At 42.9% G+C, this 20,841-nt stretch overlaps 1 protein-coding gene across 42 annotated transcripts in view; it reads left to right on the plus strand.

Annotated features, from left to right (window-relative positions):
• Nucleotides 1-20,841, plus strand: part of FOXP1 (forkhead box P1) — a 561,728-nt gene that overhangs the window by 304,102 nt on the left and 236,785 nt on the right. For 9 of the 42 annotated variants that reach the window (XM_075938606.2, XM_075938609.2, XM_075938607.2 and 6 more), the window contains one exon: nt 12,927-13,050. The exons of 32 other annotated variants lie outside the window; for them this stretch is intronic. The gene's annotated coding sequence lies outside the window, so the exon portion shown is untranslated. Of the gene's footprint in view, nt 1-11,858; nt 12,809-12,926; nt 13,051-20,841 lie in introns of those variants that run through there. One more of the 42 variants, XM_075938624.2, reaches the window with a different exon arrangement.

The following is a 20,841-nucleotide window of genomic DNA, read 5'->3' on the forward strand; positions in this document are numbered from 1 at the left end:
ACCTTTTTTGGTTTCACAACTGACAAAATCATCCAAAGCCCAAGATTTGGTGGTGATGGGGGACTTCAACTATCCAGATATATGTTGGGAAAATAACACAGCGGGGCACAGACTATCCAATAAGTTCTTGGACTGCATTGGAGACAACTTTTTATTTCAGAAGGTTGAAAAAGCTACCAGAGGGAAGCTGTTCTAGATTTGATCCTAACAAATAGGGAGGAACTAGTTGAGAATTTGAAAGTGGAAGCAGCTTGGGTGAAAGTGATCATGAAATCATAGAGTTCACAATTCTAAGGAAGGGGAGAAGGGAGAACAGCAAAATAGACACAATGGATTTCAGGAAGGCGGATTTTGTTAAGCTCAGAGAGCTGATAGGTAAGGTCCCATGGGGAATCGAGACTGAGGGGAAAAACAACTGAGGAGAGTTGGCAGTTTTTCAAAGGGACATTGTTAAGGGCCCAAAAGCAAGCTATTCCGATGTGTCGGAAAGATAGAAAATATGGCAAAAGACCGTCTTGGCTTAACCACGAGATCTTGCATGATCTAAAAATAAAAAAGGAATCATATAAAAAATGGAAATTAGGACAAATTACAAAGGATTAATATAGGCAAACAGCACAGGAATGCAAGGGGCAAGATTAGAAAGGCAAAGGCACAGAATGAGCTCAAACTAGCTACCAGAATAAAGGGAAACAAGAAGACTTTTTATAAATACATTAGAAGCAAGAGGAAGACCAAGGAGAGGGTAGGCCCACTGCTCAGTGAGGAGGGAGAAACAGTAATAGGAAACTTGGAAATGGCAGAGATGCTCAATTACTTCTTTGTTTCGGTCTTCGCTGAGAAGACTGAAGGAACACCTAACATAGTGAATGCTAGTGGGAAGGGGGTAGTTTTAGAAGGTAAAATAAAAAAAAGAACAAGTTAAAAGTGACCTAGAAAAGTTAGATGCCTGCAAGTCACCAGGGCCTGATGAAATGCATCCTAGAATACTCAAAGAGCTGATAGAGGAGGTATCTGAGGAGGTATCGGAAAATCATGGGAGATGGGAGAGATTCCAGAGGACTGGAAAAGGGCAAATATAGTGCCCAAAGGGAAATAAGAACAACCCAGGAAACTACAGACAAGTCAGTTTAACTTCTGTGCCAGGGAAGATAGTGGAGCAAGTAATTAAGGAAATCATCTGTAAACACTTGGAAAGTGGCAAGGTGATAGGAACAACCAGCATGGATTTGTAAAGAACAAATCATGTCAAACCAATCTGATAGCTTTCTTTAATAGGACAACGAGTCTTGTGGATAAGGGAGAAGCGGTGGATGTCATATACCTAGACTTTAGGAAGGCGTTTGATACGGTCTCGCATGATATTCTTATCAGTAAACTAGGTAAATACAACTTAGATGGGGCTACTATAAGGTGGGTGCATAACTGGCTGGATAACCGTACTCAGAGAGTAGTTATTAATGGTTCACAATCGTGCTGGAAAGGCATAACAAGTGGGGTTCCGCAGGAGTCGGTTTTGGGACTGGCTCTGTTCAATATCTTCATCAACGATTTAGATATTGGTATAGAAAGTACGCTTATTAAGTTTGCAGATGATACCAAGCTGGGAGGGGTTGCGACTAATCTGCAGGATGGGGTCATAATTGAAAATGACCTGGACAAATTGGAGAAATGGTCTGAGGTAAATAGGATGAAGTTTAATAAAGACAAATGCAAAGTACTCCATTTAGGAAGGAACAATCAGTTTCACACATACAGAATGGGAAGCGATTGTCTGGGAAGGAGTACTGCAGAAAGGGATCTAGGGGTTATAGTGGACCACAAGTTGAATATGAGTCAGCAGTGTGATGCAGTTGCAAAGAAAGCAAACATGATTCTGAGATGCATTAACAGGTGTGTTGTGAGCAAGACACGAGAAGTCATTCTTCCGCTCTACTCAGCGCTGGTTAGGCCTCAATTGGAGTATTGTGTTCAGTTCTGGGAATCACATTTCAAGAAAGATGTGGAGAAATTGGAGAGGGTCCAGAGAAGAGCAACAAGGATGATTAAAGGTCTAGAGAACATGACCTTTGAGGGATGGCTGAAGGAATTAGGTTTGTTTAGTTTACAAAAGAGACGGTTGAGGGGGAACATGATAGCAGTTTTCAGATATCTAAAAGGGTGTCATAAGGAGGAGGGAGAAAACGTGTTCATCTTGGCCTCTGAGGATAGAACAAGAAGCAGTGGGCTTTAACAACAGCAAGGAAGGTTTATGATGGACATTAGGAAAAAGTTCTTAACTGTCAGGGTAGTCAAACACTGGAATAAATTGCCCAGGGAGGTTGTGGAATCTCCATCTGTGGAGATATTTAAGAGTAGGTTAGATAAATGTCTATCAGGTATGGTCTAGACAGTATTTGGTCCTGCCATGAGGGCAGGGGACTGGATTTGATGACCTCTCGAGGTCCCTTCCAGTCCTAGTATTCTATGATTCTTGACACAAGCAAAAAGTTCCAATTCTGGCCAAGTGGTAATCTGTACTCCCGTCACTGTCACTTGTGGAGACAGACTGCACGTGCACAAAGGCTGAAGACACCATTCTAGAATGTGGACAGCTCGAAAAGCGGTGGATAGAAGTGGCAGGGAACAAATGAGCAAAATACTGATTTTGAATAGCAACATAATTTCTGCCACACTTTGTAGGGGGGCTTTAGCACTTTGGTAGGAGAAATATATATTATTGAACAATTAAAAAGAAACATGAACATTCATAACCTTAGTCTTTCTCCCAAGAGCATAGCAAAAGGCATGCTGTTGGGAGCATGCTCTTTTAGGCTTTTAAAATTGAATGGAAATGCATCATCGGGAATAACACACCATTATCAATGGCTGTCTGTGTAGTACTTCAGAGACTTGCCCATGACTTCCAGTGGGCTTTAAATCAGGCCTTGTAACATCTTTTCCTCAGCTAACATCTCTGTAAAATGGGAGTAATGGTTCTTTACTTTGAAGGCTGTAGCAAGAATTAGAGAATGAAAAGTGTTGTATACACAGAACTATTACTGGTAGAGATATATGGATGGTGCCATTTTGCAGTGTGCTGCTCTACTCCTGGTGGGATGACACAGCAGGGGTGGACCCGTGTCCTTTTGGAAGTTCATACCACTGAGGAGAAAAACATCAGTGGTCACCTTGCTGCACAGCAGGTGTATGTGTACTTCAGTCACTGTGGCATCTAGGTGATATTTTTTTGTCTCCCTGTGTCACTGATTACTGGTCTCCCTGTGCCACTGATCTTAAGGCATTGGACACAAGGGCCAAAAGCTGCATGTCTTCTGCATTAGAGGATGGTATCCAGAACTGAACCTGTGCATGGGGTTTCTATATCCCCTTGCTCACCATGAAAGGGCTTTTTTGTGCCTCTGCAGGTCAGTGGTGTACATGGTGAACTTGGAGGATGCCAGAGGGAATCCAGTGGATGTGCACATAGTGTAGATCCATGTAGCCAATTGCCCAGTTGGAGGAGAGATGAGGTTGTCTTCTGCTGTTGCTCCTCATTCCCCTCTAACTAGGTTCAGACCAACTGCACGGAGGTCCCATGTTTTGCTTGCTTCTGTTTTTGCTTTGCTTGCAGTTTTCTAGCCTTGTTCACATAGGATTTTACAATCAATTTTTGCTTCTTGGCAGAGGACAGATAGTCAGTGTTTAGAAAACTAGTTTTGTACACCAGACCTGGTCTTCACTTTCTAGTTCTGCTACAGACTTCCTGTGTGACCTTGGTCATGTAGTTGCTTCGGGCCTCAGTTCTTCATATCTGTAACCTCAGAGGGGCATTGGGAGTATAAAATACAAGATCATTATGTAGTTGGCTACAACAAGGTGGAGATACCTTAGAAACATAGGCCTTTATCTAGCTGTTTTAGTCCTTTGATGATGTAGTTTGGGATTGAATGTCTAAAACTTTTGTTTTACCCTTTTAGCAGTTACATGTTTGACATGGTTTTGTTATCCTAGATGTTATGTTAAGATTTGGCACAGAGAGCATTAATTCCTTTATCAGTTGTGTTTCCTTTACAGCTGCTCATTTAATTGAGCTCCTCTGTGTATCTTACAAAACAAGATGCACTCATTATAACTCACAGACCTCCCTCTAAGGCGTAGGTAGCATGGTAACCTGTTTAAAGGAATAGCACTTTTGCAGGTATAGGGCATGCTTAGTGGTGTATTGGCTGTTTTGTTTTATTTTTGCCAAATGCTGGAAGGAAGTGAGGGGAGGACTTGCATGTCTGATCAGATGAAGCAGCTTTCCAGAAGTTCTCCACTCTGGCTGCTGTCTTTTTGAAGCTGTGTTTACTCAAAGAATGTGGCGGAGACAGTTGAATATGCAGCTGCACTGTAGAGCAAAATACCTTGTATGCCTTGTTTATTCCTATTGCTCAGCTTTGGCTTGTGCAAACAATTTTAATCCCAGCCTATGAGATCATGTGGTCTCTGATGTCAGTTCTGTGCAGTCCAGATCCGGTGTGCTCATTCTCCTCCCATTGTACAGCCTGATGCTGAATATTCTGTTCTTCTGTTTGTTCCTTACATTTGGTGTGGTGTTGTCTCTCACAGATCTCTTAAGCAGGAAGCCCAGGCATCAGCTGTGGCGTATTCAGTCACAGGAACACCTGTCTGACCATGCAACTGCACTTGGATGGAGATGATCCAATAATGTAGTTCTGGCTGTATAAGGAACAACATAAGCTATAATACTGACTGGTGCACACACTCAGCATTCGACAGCAAAGAGCTAATTGACATAGTCTTAGAATAGCCTCCACCTATGACAGGGGTGTCCAGATCCTCTCGTCGGAGGGCTAAATCTCTTTTTTCAAAGAGTTCAAAGGGGCACAGTTCTGGGTGGTGGATGAAGGCCTAGCTGGGAAAGGCAAGGCCTGAGGCCCTGCCCTTTTCACCAAAAGCCCCACCCCTTCTGCAACCTCCTCCCTTTGTGGTGTCAAGCCTGGCCCCTATTCCAAGTTACTGCCCTTAGTCCCAGTGACTGGCATGGCCACACCCTTCCCAGGTGGCCATAGCACCTGGAGCAGCTGTGTTGCAGCTCCAGCCCTCCAGGGTGGGGAGGGAGCCTGGTTGCCATGCCAGGGCCCCAACCTTCCTGAGTGGCCTACATTACCCGCAACCCATGCTGCAAAACAACTGGAAACCATTATAGGTGTCCAGATACTGAAGGCCCTAGGGGAGCCCCTCCCCATTCCCTGGGGCAGGGAGTCTATCAAGAGCGGAAAGAGGAAATGGCTGAAACACATTATACTCTGGCCATTCGCAGCTGGCATGCAGTCCCCAAAAGACCGTTGTTAGCTAATGCAAGTTAGACCAGCCCCAAGGCTGCTGTACACTGGGCTGAGGCTAAGAATCAGGTTGTTAGTTCTTAGTTGCTCCTCCTCTTTCCCTCTTCCAGAGTGCCATGGGTGACTGTACGTGGGATTAAGCAATCCATTCGCTGTGCCTGATGTTAGTATAGTGCCTGGCAATCCAGCTCCTCTCTGACTCTGCCTGACATCCCCTCAACACAACAGGAAAATAGGCAATGGAGCAGCAACATAGTCCTTTCTCATCCCTGCAGTGCAGGAACAGCAACAGCAGGGGAAAGACAGCAACAGCTCAGAGCATTTTTCTGGCTCACATCAGAGCAGCACCTGGGAATGCAGGAGATTTAGTTATCTGTCGTCAAAGCCAATGCCGCTTACATCCTCTCCATAGAAAATTCACAAGTGTTCTTTCTGGCACAGTTGCCCCTTGAAGGCCACAGAGTACAGCCTGGAAGCTGCAAGTTGGCTGCTAGGTTACAGGTTGAACATCCTGGGTTTTGCAGAGGTTGTTTTGTTTCCTTGAACAGTATAGGAGAGCTACCCTTAGCACAGTTTGGTTATGCTTGCAGCTGCTGTTGCTACTCTAACATTACGGGTGTTTTGTAGGTCTTCACATACTAACGGGAAAGAAATTAGGGCCTGGTTTTGAGAGGGCCTTCCGTTCCATTGCATGTGAAATTAACTGCAGTTGTGTCCCTAATCACAAAAATGATACAGATTGGGCATGCACATTTTTTGAATGAGTGGAAAAGAAAATTGAGGTCTCCTTAACAAAAACTCCAAATTTAAGACTTTGTAGAGTATTGTGAAACACAGTAATTTCCAGAAGGAATCTTTAGCTGAAAAAAAAAATCTGTGTTTTTTTTTGTTTTTGTTTTGTTTTGCGGGATTTGCTTTTTGTTTTGTTTTGGTTTTTTTGGCAAAATTTTAGTCTCTCTCTGATGTTAAGGCAGTTTTATTAGAAGGTAGTGCTCTGTGTGTGTGTGTGTGTGTGTGTGTGTGTGTGTGTGTGTGTGTATTTGCATACATGTTTTACATGGGCACATACGATCTCACAAGTGCATATTTTGCCAGATGTACCGACACCTCTACCCCCTCACTACGTCAACAGTGGGAGACTGAATATGTTTCCACTAAAGCCAGTCTAATGCAAACTTATCATTGCAAGTGATGGGCATGATTCCTCAGAAAGTTTGAACACTCCCAATTGTGGGTGCTCAGCATTTTTGCAAATAACCCTGTCATGAAGTTGGTGGCTAGGGTTTTGCTGAACAGGAAAAAGTTTTGCTCAGCTTTCTATATACACTCAAACGTTGGAGCACGCCTGGCAGTGAATGCACGTCTCAGTGCTGTGAGTGTTTAAAAATAGAGAGTCCAAATGGAAATGGTTTTGCCACCTTAACTGTAGTGGGCAATCTGGTGGCACAGATTATATGAATGTGTTGGAGGTGAAAGTGCTTTGTACGTCCACAGTACAGGAGCGATAGCTTTGCAGGCTTCCCTATCCTGTTCTGTCAGTGTTCTGACCAGAGCAAGGCCCTGTAGGGGGCGAGAGTAGACTGGACTCCATGTTCTTTCAAGAGCCTTTCCTATTATCTTCAGTGGGAGTTGGATTAGGTCTTCAGTCCTTGCACTGCTGCCATGATGCACCACAAAACTGTCAGTTCTCTTTACAATGCAGGTGCCTATGATATGAAACTTGCATAGGCTGCTAAACACTCAGCGTTGCGTAACTTCAAGGCACTACCAGGTTGGCTGGCTATATAGGTGAATGGTAAGGAGACAGAGAACCTAACTTCTAAATCAGTGATAGTCTGAGAGGCAGTCCGGAGGCAAAACCTGGACTACTACATAGATCCTTTTGAATGGATCCCAAAATATTATTTTATTATTTTCTCTGGAGTCTGTGTAACCCACACACTTTCTGGGTGTGATGTACTATCCCATCTTATCCCAAGACATGCATCTGACGAAGTGGGTCTTTGCCCATGAAAAAATATGCTCCAATAAATCTGTTAGTCTATAAGATGCCACAGGACTTCTCGTTGTTTATTCAGATTCAGACTAACACAACTACCCCTCTAATACTTATCCCATCTAGTGGTCCTCTCGTACCTTAGAGTACGTCTACACAGCAACTTGGGGTACGTCTAGACTACAGGGTTTTGTCGATGGAAGTTTTGTCGACAGATACTGTCGACAAAACTTCTGTCGACATAGAGCGTCTAGATACATTCAGTTCTGTCGACAAAGCAAGCTGCAGTAGTCTAGATGCAATCCTACAGGCAATAACACCTTCTGTCAACAGAACTCTGAAGGTGTTATGCCTTGTAAAATGAGGTTTACCAGCGTCGACAAAACTGCTGAGTTCTGTCGACGTTATGTCGACAGAACTCAGCGGTAGTGTAGACGCAGGTATAGTTTTGTTGACAAAAGTCCACTTTTGTCGACAAAACTCAGTAGTCTAGACACACCCTTGATTTTGAAATAACTAGCATTACTTACACAGCAGGCAGTTACTTCAAAATAATGTTGAAATGCTGTCAATCTGGAGGACTTCTTACTTCGACTCCTGTAACCCTCATTATATGAGGAGTAATGGAAGGTGGAGGAAGAGTGCTCTATTTTGAAATAAGTGCTATGTAGACGCTCCCAATTTTGAAATAAGCTATTTCAAAATAAGCTACGCAATTGACGTAGCTCAATTTGCGTAGCTTATTTCGAGTTAAGTCCTGCTGTGTAGATGCACCCTTAGAGACTAACAAAAAAATATAGTCATGAGCTTTTGTGGGCACAACCCACTTCTTCAGGTGAGTGGAGCAAGAGGCACAGAAACTCCAAAATGTAAAGCAGAAAAGGAGGAGAGAAGGGGAGGGAGAAAAAACCCACCGAGCTCACTTACAGAGAGAATAATGAGTCTGCTCTACCACCTTAGCTGAGAGCCAGCAGGCTTTTAGCTCATGCAGTGGAGGATCATGCAATAAGCTCCAGAGATCCTAGGTTCAGTTCTGCTCGTCGGTGTGACATTTGGATCTTGACTCCACCTTGACCAAGAAATATGGACCTTCACAAAAAATAGACCACCCCTATGCTAAGCTGTCCAGCCCCCCACATAAATGCTATTTGTTTACACAGATGTTTCCAACAACTCAAACTTGGGTTAAGAATATGAAAAATGTTAACATAATTTTTTATAAAATAACATCGAGTGATGCATAGACTATAAAGCATGTACATATCGTAAGACTTATTTGCATCTTTACATTATAAATGGTGCATTGCATTCCAATAAATGGGTGCAGCACCTGTTTTGTTTGAAATCATGGAAACATTTTTGTAGTTGCATTCCTTTTTGACCTTCAGTTGACAAATTTTTCTTGTTCTATAAATATAGAATTGTAAACAAGAGCTAATCCTTAGCAACAACCTGGAAAGTTAACATTTCTCTCCAGCTCCTATTATAATTAATTCAGACACTCTGAGTATGATGTGATTTATCCATAGTATTCATAAGGCCAGTAGGTACTAATATCTTGTTAGAGAACTGAGAAAAGAATACTCTTTTGTGTTCACCACCTCACATAATTGCACCACATTTTCTTTCGTAAGAAGATGTTTAAAGATGCTTTTTACTTTACATTTGCAAAATGGAAGGCTTTTGCTGTTGCTTTTACATTTGGGTCTTAAATGTGTTTTCCTTTCTGTAACCGTCAACATTGTCAAAACATTTTGCAAAGTATGTTTAAATAATGCAAAGAATTATGGGTTAAGACCATCGTTCATATTAATTTAAATCTTACTGTAGGTAAATTTGCAAGATGCTTCTGGTGCATTGTAGAAGTTGCTTACAGTAAAGAAACCTCTTCTGTTCTTATTTTCTGAACAGAGAAGACATGGAGATTACACAGTGCCTGAAAGAGTAAACCATTGTGTAAATTTTGTTTAAGCATGTCTTTACTAAGTCTACTTATTAGAGATCCTAATTTATTTTTATTTTATTTACTCAGGGAATGTTGCTATAGTGTTAATCTATGTAAGCTGTATACATGTGAATTCTGCAACTCCCAAAACACTGTGATTAAAACATTATATATGTGGCAAATTACAGATAAAAAAAAAAGTTTACCTTTAGGTTTTCTTGGTAAGGTATTTTACTCAAGTTTTGTAATACCTTGGTTGGTAACGTGGTCAGCATTCCCATAAAAATACAATGTTATATAAAATGATACAATCTGTGAAGCATTTCCCATTATGTAGGCACCGTGTCTTTAAATTATGGCAATTTCTTAAGATTTTAAAGCAAAATGAGCTCTTAGAAGTGTGATTAATAGCAGAGAATGAGGCTAACACCGGGTCATCTGTGGCACTCCATTACAAAAAAGGTTGGACTAATAAAAGTATCCATCTATTTGACCAATAAAGCATATGAATGATATGCTTGTAGGTTTTATCATACAGTAGTTACTTTGTACTGAATAAACTGTGATTTTTACGTGCTGGAAAAGGAGCATCAGGAGGCAACTTAGTTGAGGTGAATAGGATGCGCGAGGGCAGAAACTCCAGGATTGCTATATGGTATCTGATGTTGGTGATAATTTCAGAGTGTGGGTTCCACATTTTGGAAGCCAATATGAAGTATCGGCATGTCTTGTGAACCACTTCCCCCTTCCGTAGTTGTGTTGCAAGGCTGGACTGCGATCACTCACAGGGAGGGAGAAGGAATAGTACTGTGTGCATGTAATCATTAGTTTAGTCTCTGGTGATCCAAACTTAAAAAAAAAAATCCTTTGAAGAGCAAGTGATGGACCAGCACTTGCATTTTCCTGGAGTGTTGATTCCAGTTCTCCCACCTGGTTCTCACCTTTTATCCAGCTGGGTGCAGGTATGGAATGCCAGTAACAAGCACTCAAAAATCATAAATCAACTCCTCCCCACCCCCAAAAAAGAGAGAGAAGCTTAAAATAATACTATTTTTTTCTTTGTAATTGACTTCTGGTTTCTGAGCGTAGGGGTTTATACTTTCTTCATTTAAAAAAACCACACCTTTTTCTGGAGCCATGCAGGCAAGAACTTTAAAAAAAAAAAAAAAAAAAAAAAGAGATTGTCATGTAATCACCAGACTCCAAGAGCTCCTTGGTGTGGGGAAAACACAGACTACTGTGGGATTTATAATATGGCAATACTAACTTGGACGTCTGGCCAGGTCTACTTTCTGAACAGGAATTTACTATGGAAAGGAAATTTCCATCAGCTCCCAAAGGCTGGCTTCAACTGTAATTCCTGCAGGTGAAGTAAAATTAGTTTGCTTGCTGCAGCATGGATACCTCCTAATATGTCTTTGTGAAATAGGGGTGAATTCCACGGCTTCAGAAAAATAATAATCTGGGGTAAGCCTTAGGTCAGAGCTTCTGGCTTATCTACCTGTAGCCAGGGGAGTCCACTGCCTACATGGGCCCCCGGGTCAAGGTACGGCGGGAGAGGCTGGGCACTTTGCGGAAGGGGTGGGGCTGGGGGGACACGACAGCTCCATGCTACCTGGAATGGAGCATTTCCTCCCCCCCCCCTCCTCCCAGCACTTAATGCCGCATGTGGCGTGTCACTTCAGTGGCAATTTAAACTGCCCAGCTCTCTGAGCAGGAGACCTTTGAATCACTAGACCCCAGGACAAGTGCCCCCCCCCCATCCTCCGGCAGCAAGCTTGTCTATAGCCCCCTTTACTGGGGGATCTGAGCACCTTTAATATATTTATCCTCCTAAAACCCTAATGAAGCGAGGCAGTTATCAGGGAAGAGATGGGGGAGTGAGGCACAGAGACCAAGTGACTTGCCTAAGGTCACGCATAACATTAGTGGCATAGTACGGAGTTGACTTTCAAATGAAGGCCCTTAGTATCAGATCATCTTTCCCAGTCTTCGTGTCTTTCTTGAAATCCAGGCCCAGTTCACATCTCAGCAGGGGTGGTGACTGTGTCTGACTTCTCCGGAGACCTGAGGACGGGACGGGACGGGAATGGAAAGATATATTCCCCCGATTCAGGATGGCACAGTGTGAATAATGTAGCACGTGGCAGAGAATGTCAGGTTTTGAAGATTCCTTCTCCTTCAAGTGGTGGGACTTTTGAGGTCCGTGGAATTCTTTGAGGGTGGTACAGAGAAGTGGTTGAAGTCTTGAAGTTTTATCCTGATGAGATGGATTTAGGAGAAAATGTTGGACCCTGTTCAGGTTTAAAAAAAAAAATGTAGGTGGGAAATCAATTTGGTGATGGTAATGGGAGGCCAGAGCAAGGGTGCAGAGAGGGAGGAGGAATGAAACATGCTGTGCTACTTCAGTATCATGTATGTCAGTAGACTATTGTGCGTGTGTGTGTGTGTGTGTGTGTGTGTGTGTGTGTGTGTGTAAAATCACACACACCTCTTTCACTTGTACAGTAAGAACCCTGAATTCCTTTTTCCTGTTTCCCTTGCATTTTCTAGGGATTTTTAAATTTTGTTTTGAACCCCTACTTTTAGTATTTGCAGGTTGTTTATTTCAATACATTTTGTGACCTTGGTTGTGCTGTATATTGACAAGACAGAGATTTTTACTTCTGCCTGCAGGATTAAAGATTGCTCTTGTCAGTTTCCTTTCCAAAAATTATCAATTTAGTTAATATCACTCACTAATTTTTTTTTAGAAGATAAACAAATATGGAGCAGACTATGCCAGTGAAGACGTTTCTTTAAACTGCTTCAAGATTACAGCTGAACTCATATTTCTTGCTTGGCACCTTTAATTTTTGACAGATATGTGAATGTGTATTTCCTCATCTAGCTGGTTTCTTTTAGTCTGTTTTTGTTTTGCATGTTTTTTTAATGCCAAATCCAGTAAAGAGTTAACAGAATTTCACTTGATCTTATGGTTAATATGACAGAGTAATGCAAAAGTTGGTAACAGCAAATTGTTGTTTGTAAGCAGACATGGCATTGTGTAAACAAGGAGGCCTGGTCCCCAACTGGTTTGATTTCATGGTGGTCAGCAGCTGATCTATGTAACATACAACCTTTCTGCTTCTCTAAATGTCAGAAGAATGACTGTTTGTTTGTCTTGAGTTCTTCCCAGCTGTTTACTCTGTAATGCATTTGCCTCAACCTTGATTCCCTGAGAGTGGCCCCTTTCTCCTCCCTGCTCTGTTTACATTAGTCCTGCCCTGAGTGTCACCTATGAAATCTGTTGATTATTCCACCTGGTTAATGTTAAATTGCTCTTGCAAGATGATGTGTTTGTTCATAAACACAAATGCTGGGCCCCTTGTTTACTGTACCCATGGCAGCAATCAGTTATTAAACAAATATTGCTTTGTTTGCGGGTGTGAGCAGCAGTTTATCCTGCAAGGTCTGGAAAAAAAACTTTAAATGCTGGGATTTTGATAAAGGAGAAAAGGGGAACTTGTCCCTGGAATGTGGCTGAAACTGACTTAGGTTTGCTTTTCTTATCTTTAGCTTGGATGAAGGGGCTAGAAAGATTAGCAAGTTGTTTGGTTTTTCCAAGAGATTTCCTTAGTGTAATGATATCTATCCAGTTGTTTGCTTTTTTCAGAAGAGAGAGAGCTCTCCTGCAAGACGACTAACACAGTAATAGAGCATCTGATGGCTAGAAAATTCTGTGTGGAACAAACAAGGACTTAGAAGGTCTAGGACAAAGGAGTAGGGCTATGAACAAGGTAATCACCAAAAAAAGTATGACCTTTGAATTATGTACTGCAGTTGGTTATATTTTTTTTTTACCTTTTTAATCAGATATTTTTCTAATTGGTACATCTGCCCTCTATCAAGCTTGAAAAGGAAAGTGTTTAAGTTTTATTTCTAAAGCCATCTGAAGAAATCCTCTGATTTGAAAGCAGAGCAATCCGAATGAGGAGAAAATACCAAATTAAAAATTGTGTCCCATCTCTCTTCTTTGGTGCATGACATTATATAACTGCTTTTTGCTATATTATAGAAACAGCATTTATATCTGCTCATTCGTGGGGCTGGCTATTTGCACTTTATGTTCTGAGAGTCCTAATGAGATAGTTTGTGCTTGTGTAGGTAGTTTGTGCTTTCGTGTTGTTTTGCAAACAAGCAAGAAAAACTAGCTCACGCCATCTCTGTTTTTCAGAATTATTTGTTTGTTATTGTTTCTGAACATGGCTGTGGCTTTTAATGCTAGATAGAACCTGTGAGCATTAGCTCTTCTTGTGCATACAAAGGGAGTACCTTAGAGTGACCTTGAGGGGTGGAAAAAATGGCTCATTTATATGAAGAGGGATCTGTTACTTTTTGTTTTTTAAATAGCAAGCCTCAAATACATGTATTTCATATATATTTATAAGGAGCCTGTGAAGGCTAAAATTAAATAATTGTCCCTGTTGTCTCTGAAAAGCAAGCAACAAAACATGCACAAAATTCTGATAGATTTTATTCACTGACTCACAACAATGATCCAAATATATTGTTCATTTTGGCCGCTAGAGCGAGTGTGGCTTTGAGGGGAAGTGGAAGGTGCTTGAAGTGTGTAACCTAACAGGCCAGTCATTACTTGACCAGCACTACTATAATAAATCAAAAAGTGTTGGAATGAGAAACTTTATCATGCAGTGGTGTTACAAAGCAGCACCTGACTATTGAAATGATTGTAAGTCCTGCAGAGTGATAAAAGAAGATAAAAGTGCCTTAATGAGAGAGGGGATTTATAATTAAACCCCAGTGAACCGCTTGATCTCTCCAAGGTTTGGAATCACACCTCAGTGGCAAAGTAATTCTGCCCTGCTATGTATTTGCTGAACACAAAGCAGGACTTGTATTTCATACTTTTTAGTATTCTACTGATCTGCATGTCCATATCGGCATGGGTTGAATACATATGAAGTAATCTCAACCCTTGAGTTAGCACTCACTGCTGAGGCTTACGCTCTCTGTTCATCCTTAGCATACAATTGTGTGAAAACAACTGGTCTGTTGGGGTGGGGAGTACAAGTAGGAAGGCTTGTGAGTATGTCCATGAGACAGGCGGTAGGGACGGATATTTGTCTATTTAGATTCATTCCCTACCAGTCTCAGCATGGCAGGACTGAAACTGTTAGTGTGCTTCCTTAAGGAGGGGAATTTCTGTAAAGCATGTAATGCCCAGATCAAAGTCCTAGTAATAGAGTTCACTGCACCCTGGTTGGAAATGCTATAGTGTTCTCAATTGCTGGTCCATTACTATGCAGTGTGCCATTCATTTCAAAAGAAATGAAAAGCCTCTTTCCATCTAGTGGGTACTATGATGATTTCTGTCAGGCTTGGAATGTTTGAAAGAAGCCTCCCAAAATGGAAGAAAATGAGCCCTGCTCTCCAAGGAACTCACAACATACTGTAGTGAATGGTAACAAAAGGAGGTAGGGAATAGAAGACTAACTAGGTAATGGTAAATTGTTTACTCAGGCTATGTCTACACTGCAGAGGGTTTTTTTGGAAAAACGTCTGTTTTTCCAAAAAAAAAACCCCAAAACCCCTCCAGTTACGTCCACACTGCAAGCTCATTTTTTCGACAGTAAATCGAAAGAACGGGGGGGTTTTGTGCATTGGTCATCCTCATTCTACGAGGAAGAAGCCTTTTTGTGCAAGAGCTCTTTCACAAAAAGGTGTGTGTGGACAGGGAAGAGGGAGTTTTTTCAAAAGAAGAGGGAAGAGGAAAAAGCACAGATACCCTGGTGTCCATTCCGTCCATAACAATCACTGCTTACATGCGAGATAGTGTCCAGGCAGTCTGGATGCTATCTGTCGAAAAAGCAGATCGCTTTTTCGATGCGTTTTTGCAGTGTGGATTCTCTCTTTCGGGAGAAGGCTTTTTGGAAGATCTCTTCCAGAAAAGCTGCTTTCAAAAGAAGCCTGCAGTCTAGACATAGCCTCAGTAGGAGCAAGTAGATGGCATAATAGAGGTGTGGGAGGTGTGTTGTGAAACGGTTGGCATAGTATCTGCCAGTTGGTATGATGTGGTTCAGGTTTATAGTCTGAGATAATCATGGGCATGACTTTCATTTTGAATATGTAGAAGAATAATTGTCAAACCAAGAAGAGCATGTTAAGATAGTTATGGTTGTGCACTGGATTTATTATATGGGATTAGTCTGGGCATGGTTTCTGGATGGGTATGTAGGAATGGTGAAAGTACAGAATCCTACTCCTGGGGTGGAAAACACTTATTTCTCTGTTCCCTGTCTGAAATGCAGGGTCTGTAACTAGTGATTGTCCAACTAGAGAGGTGATGAATACAGACTGTTTTGTGGACTAGATGTGGGTGGTTTTGTAGAAGATGTTGGTCTGTGGCTTATGCTGTCAAGGCAGTTGTACCTGTCTGGTTTAGTGGGTTATGGGACAGTAACCTTTATATTGATGGAGTTCATATAGTTTGCAGCAAAGTGAGTCTGCTGTAGAACTTTTGTTCTTTTCACCTGTGGAGCTTGAGATGCCTGCAACTTTTCTCCAAAACTACAGACTTTGCAGATATTGGATTAGCACTCAGAGGTTTGTGTTCTCAGCTGTCCCTCTGGTGTGGTTCAAACACACCTGTGGCCACTATATTCTTCCACAGAACTAAGTCACTTTGCACAGAGCTAATGGCACCTCCTTATGTCCTTTTCCTGAAGGTGTAAGTCAGTGTAACCCTCTTCATGTTTTTTCAGTATGTCTTGTAGTTACTGTTTCTGCTACAGGGCAGAATTGTCTTACCCTGGGCAACCTACTTTACCATTTACACAAAGAAGTGACATTGCTTGCTTCAGGATACATGGTGGTGAGTCAACCTGGGAGTCATATGGGAGTAGAACCTTGATTTCCACTCTGCTCTTCTAGCCACTACTTCCCTTAGGTTTCAGTGTATGTGGCAGATGCGCCATTGGCTCCCCTTGACTTTACTAGCTCTAAATTACCACATCCCTCAGTGGCCATAAAGACACAGGCAGCTGTTTGGAAATGGTAAGCCATTCCAATCCTTTAGCAAAGAAAAGAGCGAGTGAAGTGTTGTATTATTGTATGTAATTAAGAAAAAAAGACACAAGTGGTAAAGCAGTTACTCAAGAGACTGGACTGGGGAGCCTCGTGTATGTTGAGGCTAGTTAAAGTTCAGCTTCTTAAGATTTGATCTGTCGGGAGGGACTGTGGCAGCAGGGATCATAGCTGTGCCCTTGTTCAGTTGGCCAAGGTGATGCGCTCCAGCACTTTGACAGCACCAACTGTTACCTTCCAGGTGGAACGTAATTACAGCTTCGTGTTCCTTTCCCATCTCTCTGCATCATAGAAAGGGCTTTCCCTACAGCCAAGAGGAGAGGGGAGGTGAGCGGCCCCCTTGTGAAACAGATCCCAATGCCATTCTGTGGATCAGCTCGCAGGGATGCTCTCAGAGCAGCATGATTGGTCTCCTTTCCCCAGGACACTCAGCCTATCACCTGCTCAACCTCCACAGCTCAAAGCTTTGGAAGAGTCCAGTTCAGAGCCTGGAACTCTCAGATGACAGCATGAGAGACTGTCTTGGTGTCAGAAGCCCAGCCTCAGAATGTGCTGTGGAGAATTCCACTCCTTCTGGACCCTTTATTCCCAAGTACTAAATGAAATTTCAGATTTTAGATCTGTCTAGACATATACAGTGCACGATAAAGTTGATAATACATTAATCATTTTTAACAACAGGTAATATGCATAATTTATGGTGTTACAGTGCTATCTTTTTTGATATTTATGATGGATAATGCTCAGTTTTTGCCCTCATATTACTGCTTTAAATTATACCACAAGAAAATTAATGAGAAAGTAGATTTATGGGTTTCATTTGTTTGTCAATTCGGAAATTAATTGGGTGTTAATTTTAGCCGTCCCTCATCAGACCAGGTCTTTAGTATGTGTGCATTACTTTGCATTCATTGAAGCCTACCTCCCATTTACAGTGGGTCACTAGCTTTGCATACATTAAAATAGCCCTCAGGCACATTCTCTTGATTACTTTTTGAACTGCCATGCATTAGAAAATTTACGCCTTTCTGTTATAATTATGAAAATTCAGTATAGGAAGATGGTACTTGTGTAACAGCAAGTACACAGTCTTACAGTGCTGTGTAAGATCCCATACCAAACTGACTACATTTTTGTTTTAATCCTGAATGATAGCACTCTAGTCCATCTTTATTGTAAGGTTTTCAGCCTTTGAAATTTCAAGGATACATTTTAATTTAGTGCATTCTCCCTTTAGTTTAGGAAATATCAAAGGATTTCCCTCGCATTTCTCTCTTTGTTCCCTCTTTTCACACTTTCATGTGTGCTTGGTCTTCTTCTGCTTCAGTCCTCGGTTATACTCCATGGCAAGAAACCACGATTTACAGACATGACTCAGCATCCCCTTTTAGGCTGGTGCAACCTTATAGCATTTCTCACCAGCTTTATTGATTCTTGAAGATCATATGTAATCCTTTTTTAATCTGACCCCTTCTTTTCCTCCTTCCGCAAAACTCAGGAGCCAAGAGTATAGTGCATGAAATGGTGAATGATCCTCCAAAGATTTATGTAAAATATACCCAAATGCAATGTAACACACTGGATAGGTAAATAGACACTTCACCAGAACTTTCCTTCAGATGAGCCAAAAATGTGGCTAAATCAGCATTTTGGTGATATTTAAGTGATTCTTCTAGGCCCACCTGAAACTAGAAACTACAGGGTTAGCAATTTTCTGTATTTTTAATAAGATCCTTTAAAGCCTCAAAATGTTTGTTTCTCTTTGGCTTGCTTAATTTCTGGTCAAGGTTGGGCTGGTCCTTGATTTTGTTACACCAGTTCTCCCTTCTATAATCTCTACTTTGAATGCTGCTTTTTAAAAAATGCAATGCAGAATGATTGATTTATTAGGAGCTTTAAAAACTGAGCAGCTAGCCATCTAGAAAAATGCACCCTTACAATTTTGAAAACAGAACGGCAGTCTGAGGAGTGGTTTGGTTAAATTATGTAGTGTATTTGGGCAGAAGTTTTTTCATCAATTTTTGTTAATCACAAAGACATTCCTGAAGATGACTACTGGCCCAATGTTCAATATTTTGGACTCACCAGCAGTATTTCAGATGGAGGTCAGCCGCCAAGCAGCCTATTCAGATGCTGTTTGCTCCACTCTTAATTGGTGACAGGGTATATTTAGTGGATGAACAGCTTCATGTCTGCAGTGCTTCCACCACCAGATCAAACGCATGCTTTACACAGGAGTCTGTCTCCATGAGTGAATCCGTATTCTTTTACTAAACTGGTGTGTGATAGGATGATGCATGGCTTCCGTGCCACTAGTTAGCTTATCACCTGTTGGAAATGCCCTTGCAGTTTAAATCCACTAAGGAGTTGCACCCTGATTTAGAAATATGTTCATAGAGAAGTAAATGGATTTAGGAGACTAGTGATGGGAATTGGAGTCATTCACCTCCCAGTTACTGATTCTAATCCATTCCCAGGTCAACAGTAGTGATGTGAGATATTGTGTAATTGAATAGTCATGTAACCACATGAAATCTTAGTAGTTACACGACTATTTGATATTCAGCAGCCAGTGCACTCTGGCCTGTTCCTGCCCCTTGCCCCACCTTGTGCTGCTGCCTGTGTGTAAGAGGCAGGTTGGCGTCCGGAAGCTGGTCCACGAAGGGAGCCAGTTTAAAAACCAGCTTCCTGTGCAAACCGACTCCACTGCCACCCTGCGTTGCTGCCTCTGATACAGAGGCAGAAGTGCAGGGAGCTCAGACACACCACGGACAGGGGCTGCTGCCACAAATTAGCCTCTGTCCATGGTGAGCCTGGGCCATCATGGACACAGGTTGCTTCTCAGCCGCCCCCTTAACTCCTTCCCCATGCTGCTATAGATGCAACAGCATGTGAAGAAGCAGTGTAACCGGCACTGGGCGGTTTTCAACCTGGGACCTCTGGAGCTTTGTATAGGATTCTCTACTGTTTGAGTTAAAAGCCAGCTAGCTCTCAGCCCATGCTGTAGAGATCTCTTGTTCTTAGCTGTGGCTGTGGTTTAAGTGCCACTGTATGGGACAGTGAACCATGCTAGGTGTGTGGGTTACAGCAGCACCTCTTAGCTCCTGCCTGCCCCCCCTCACTGCCTCTGTAGTCAGGTCCGCGGAGCTGGCACGTGCGGGGAGCCTGCTTGAAAGCCGGCTCCCCTGCATATCTGCTCCTGCCTGACTCCTCACTTTCTGCACTGCTGCCTCTCTATCAGAGGCAGCAGTGTGGGGGTGGGAGATAGCCAGCTCTTCACAGGCTCCCACCCCCACCCCCCACTTGTATCAGAGGCAGCAAGGGGTGGGGGGAGCGCATGTTGTCTTATGGTTAATCGTGTAGTCGACTACACATTGATATCCCTAGTCAGCAGTGACCAGAAATTACCATCTGGTAGCTCAGTTGTCCCCAAAGCAATGTCTGGGGGTGTCATGGCGCCCGCCAGGGCATTTATGTGCATCCGCCTAGTCGGGCTCACAACGCAGGATGGCTGGGGGAGGATGGGCCGCACGCGCTGTGGGGCCGAACTCGTGCCGTGACGGGGTGTGAGGAAGCACCGGCAGCGGGAGAGCCTGCCGGGGAGCGCGGTGGGGAAGCTGCGGGAACAGGGCGGCCGGTCTGGAGCGGCAAAATGGCCGCGGTGGGGGGGTCTGGCACAGGCGCACTTGGCACAGGACTAGCCGGCCGGGCAACGCAGCAGGATGACGTCAACCACTGGTGCGGCACCCACCACACACAGTTTGGGGACCACTGTGGTAGCTCATAGGTGAGTGATGGGCACCTGTGTCCCATCGGGGTTCCGTGTGTGGTTTGGGTGATATTTTGTTTACCATTGCCCGAGAACAGGGTTGCCAGATTCCACTGGATTCCGCCTGCATCGTTTTTTCCCCATTGATATTACTTAAGTAACATACACGTAAAGCACAGGCACGTGAAGCGAGGTGCATGCTGATCGCACACATTAGTGACTGTGAGAGCTGTGTGCTCCCTCCGCATCCAATCAAAGCGCTGCTACGGTTCAGTCAGCACCCCTCGCAAATTCTAGGTTTGCAACGCCATTAGCAAAACTACCTTATCCCGGGAGACCATCTTGGTTATGACAGTCTTGCAGTCAGTCTGCTGAGATGGAGGAGGGTCTCTCATTCAGCCCACTCTCTAGCTTTGGTTGTTCACATCTGTCATAGGTGGCATAGTAGGAAATGCATTGCTGGCCTCGACCCTAGGGATGGCTTCTAAACAGTCAAGCATGTGACACAATGGCTACGTCTACACAGCTTCCTTCTTCTGCAAAAGCCTATGCAAATGAAGCACTGATTAGCATATTGCCATGCTTCATTTGCATAATTAATTTGGAGCCATTTTTCCACAAGAGCCATTCTTCTTGAAAAAATGAGGAAGAACAGCACTTGCGCAAGAGGGGTTTTTTGCATAAAAGGAATCTGTGTAGACAGCTCCTTTTTGAG

Source organism: Pelodiscus sinensis, chromosome 11, assembly GCF_052426305.1.
Source record: "Pelodiscus sinensis isolate ZL-2025 chromosome 11, ASM5242630v1, whole genome shotgun sequence".
NCBI lineage: Eukaryota > Metazoa > Chordata > Testudines > Trionychidae > Pelodiscus > Pelodiscus sinensis.